Source organism: Dasypus novemcinctus, chromosome 22 (genome assembly GCF_030445035.2).
Source record: "Dasypus novemcinctus isolate mDasNov1 chromosome 22, mDasNov1.1.hap2, whole genome shotgun sequence".
Classification (NCBI taxonomy): domain Eukaryota; kingdom Metazoa; phylum Chordata; class Mammalia; order Cingulata; family Dasypodidae; genus Dasypus; species Dasypus novemcinctus.
The window spans coordinates 37,868,434-37,872,656 of record NC_080694.1 but is presented as its reverse complement, the minus strand read 5'-3'; the positions used below and the strand labels follow the sequence as shown (position 1 = coordinate 37,872,656).

The 4,223-nt window shown below is 40.7% G+C and overlaps 1 non-coding gene across 1 annotated transcript; it reads right to left on the bottom strand.

Moving 5' to 3' along the window:
* Positions 1–1,546: 1,546 nt before the first annotated feature.
* Positions 1,547–1,653, bottom strand: LOC111760761 (U6 spliceosomal RNA). The gene has a single exon (XR_002794363.2). It is a non-coding gene; the product is annotated as a U6 spliceosomal RNA (small nuclear RNA).
* Positions 1,654–4,223: the final 2,570 nt, after the last annotated feature.

Genomic DNA, 4,223 nt, shown 5'->3' with positions numbered 1-4,223 from the left:
ACAAGTACAGGAGAGTAGGCAGTGAAGCAACTTATAAGAGGTCCTGGATAGCAGGCATAAACCTAGGCTGTCCTAAGCAAACCAGATGGCCACTCAGGCCACAGGGTGTCCAGGCCAGGGTGACAGTCCCTAGACTCATATCTTCCTCTGCTTGGTGGGAAAGTCTTCATTTTAAGGACTTTGTTCACTGTAGAAACACTTTGGGGCAAAATCTTGAAAAGCCGCTATTCTTTTCATTTGTTTCTCTTCACAAAAAAAACTCTCCTAGGCATTTCTTCAATTAAAAAAAAACATATATATATATATATAGTAGCTCCTTGAAAGGAAGGATAGAATCTTTCAATGTATTACTGATGACACTAATCATCATATGACTTACTTAATAAATCCTTATTTTTTCCAATTCTACAATAATAAACACTAAGAATGATTGAGTTCCTACATTTTCTTACAAACACAAGGTATGTAATTTCTTAGGTACAAGAAATGCCTGATATTTTTTTTTAAATATCTTCATTTTATAGTAAATCAAAGATTCTATAGCATACTATCTCACCAACTACTACTAATACTGTAATCAGAATCTGAATCCTAAATTACTTTAATGAACCAAGGAAAGAGGTGGGTCAGCTCACAGATCTGCTTCCCTCAGCTGGTGAAGCTGCAGGGACTGTGTATTATCCTTGGACTGAAAGAGTAGATATGAGCTCAGGCATTTTTCGCTCGTGAACAAAATGGCACAAACTAAACAAGTACTTGGTATTGCCCCAGAGTTTAGAAAGAAATATCTTTATCCAAGGACTAAACAGTCTCAGCTGCAGACATATTGTAATATTATTTCCCTTTTGAAGCTCTTAATCCTTTTTACTAGCAAGGCCAGATGTATGCTAAATGAACAACATTTAGCCATATCCCATTCAGCACCATGTCAAGGAGAAGTTCAGCTCTGGTAATGAGAATCATAGGACCTCCTCTGGATTTCTTAACACAGGTCACTCTGTCCTGTTCTGACAAATAATTTTGGGGTACCTTATGTGGAGCTGGTCTAGAATAGTGGTTTGCCAACTGGGGATCTTGTTAAATTGCATTCAGCAGGTCTGGATGGGACCTGAGAGTCTATATTTCTAACAGCTTTTGCTTTATGCCCATGCTTCTGGTCCATGGGCCACACTTTGAGTACCTGGGGTTTAGAAACTAACATATCAGCATCTCAGAAATATTTCCATGGTATCAGAGACATCAAGCCAGAAAAATTAAGATGCAAATCATTCCAGAATATTGGAGATGTCACAGCCGTCTCTCTGCACCCAACATCTCTTGGAAACATATGTGGGTTACAAATCATCACAATATCTTACACAATTGTTCAGTTGAAACTTATATTGGATCCTTACTAGAGCCACTCACATGAAAACTGGTAGTAAAGGAGGTTTATCATTCATGAATGTACCTGCTCATATTCTGAATGTTTCTCCAATTTCTTGGTGCCTGTGGCAGGTTAAATTATGTATCCCGAAAAAACACGTCTTTAATCTTTTTTTTTTTTTTTAATATGGAACTTTTCACGAATTTGTGTGTCATCCTTGGGCAGGGTCCATGCTAACCTTCTCTGTATCATTCCAATTTTAGTATATGTGCTGCCGAAGCGAGCACCACGTCTTTCATCTTAATCCACTTCCTTGTAGGTATGAACCCATTATTTTTGTAAATAAGACCTCTTGAAAATGTTATTTTTTTTAAGGTTTGGTGAACTGAGTCAGAGTGGCCCTAATCTGGATTACTGGAGGGTTTATAAAGAGAAAATCATGAGAAGGAGCCAGAAGCAGGAAGTCAACTGGAACCCGGAAGAGAAAGGAGAGGATATGGCCGCGTGACAGAAGGCAGAGATCCAAGTCAACCAGCCCAGGGATTGCAGCACGTCAGCACCAGAACACCACTGATCATGGGAGCAAGCAAGCTTTCTGCCTCTGAAACCATGAAACCACAAATTCCCATTGCTTAAACCAACCTGTTGTGTGATATTTGTCATAGCAGCCCTGTAAACTAAGACAGCACCCATTCTCCTTCCTCCTCACCACCCTCTTCCTCTCATTCCTATCCTCCACCCTCATTTTGAACCAAATGATTCTCAACCCTGCTCCTCAACCATCCTCCAATAAGAGCAGTCTTTCAGGAGAAAAACCGGACTAACCCACCCACATGTAAAGAACGACAGCCTGAGGATGTCTAAGCTAAAAGGATGACCCTCTAATGGTAGATTTCCAAGCACCAGGAAGGGGGTGAGAAAATCACATCTAGGAGCATTAAAGCCTTCCCAGCAGTGGTCTGGAGATAGCCTGAAAATTCATCCCAGCATGTCTGAGTCTACTTCTAAACCCTCTTAGGGCCTTGGGTCCCTCAGACTCCCCCAGGAGAAGCCTCCATCCTCAGAGTAGTCCTAGAACCTGCCTGAGGGCCACCACTGTCCTATCAGGCCCCTAAGCAATGGTTCGATGAAAGCATCTGGCACTCTCTTAGATATTATATTTCTATTCTTTGATTATCTAAATGAGAATCTCTAATCCCAAATGTATTTACTCATATTTACAGAGAGCATAGCTGGAGCTGGAAAACCCCTGTAGAAGAAATCTTCCAACCACTCCAGACCATTAGAATTTGCTACAGGCTAAGACAGTAGGAGCTTCTATTTATTCCTCATCTTTGGGTGCATTTCTTTCATTGAATCTCAGCAAGTGAAAGGAAGCAGGAACAAATAGCATCTCTCCATTGCCTCACCTCTGTCCTCTACTTGTGTCCTGATAAGCACTCCTCTGTCCAGGCTAAATGGAAAAATACAATGATTTCGAAACCACCTGGGCTGACTTTCTGGGTTAAATCACTGGAGCTGAGTGTCTGGGGCCAAACTAAAAATGCTGGCTGCTCTAAGTTGCCCAATCTGCCTGCCATGTCATTTGTGAGGTAAAGAAAACATTGAATTAGGATACAAGAGGAATAGGAATCCAGATGCCCAGCCGGTGGAAAGACTGGTAATGAGAAAACAGAGCTGACCTCTTTCAGCAAAGCTAGGAAATGGCAGGGGAATGTAAGAAGCAGCTGCTCATTTTTGGCAGCTGCAGTGAAGGGCAATGTTACGGAATGTCAAAAAACAGCATATTTCATCGCAGCTCTTCCACTGGCCTTTAATGATTCAGGAGCAGAGCCATCTTTAACGACACTTGGTGCATTGTCTGGTTTAAAGGCAAATAAAATGTCCTCATTTCATCAGCCTTGCCAGAGAAGGAGAATTTGGAAAGCTGGAGAGAAAAGGATGACAGTCAAAGTGTGTCCTTCTCATGTACCACTTGAACATCAGTTTGTTACCTTGAGGTACCTCCATCTTTTGCCTGTGAAATAATTTCCTGCTTTTCTTTGAGAATGTTCACTAAGATATTTTTAGATTCCGCTTGTACCATGACATCTAAATCATTTAAATAATGTGGACCATAACTTGAAGATACAATTCTAAGTTAAAGCTGAGAGAATTTTCCCAACCAATAGACCTGTCTAGGATTTTCATAATTCAACAGTCAACAAGCTTTCTTATCATCAATCGTGACATATTGACTTAAAATGAGTGCTATTTTTAAAAGCATCCTCACCACAAAATTACTAAATGAGGCATATGAACAAGCCTCATAGTTCAACTTTGAGTACATAGCCTGAAAGGGAAGGACTTGCTGGTTATTGTATGTAACCAAATCAAAGTAAACCAACTTGTTTTGTAAAATAAGTCAGCCAAAACATTACAACTTACACCTCTTATTTAATGTTGACTAGAACCAATTTCAACAAAAGATTCTCAAAGGTTCTTTAATGGATGGTATTTCCGTCATTGTAAAGCACCAAAATGTGATATGTGAAGTGGATTGTGTTACATGAAATATGAAATCCCTGACTTTCATCCAAGGTGCTGTGATAGTTAGACCCTTGCCTTGTCAATATCAATTACAAAGTGGATCACAAGTAACTCTCTATATTGAGTCAAAACTGTGCATAACCAATGGTGGGCAACAATTGTGAATGTGCCATCGGTCATCATGTTAAAATGGCTCCTCCAACTACCCATTTCTTTCAAGAGGAGCTCTCCCATCCAGTCTGGTATATCCCAAAGGAAAGCCAGCTCTTCTCTCCAGTCAACACCCTCCACTTCTGAGGGCGGGCGGGACCATGGACGCAGGAAGCTT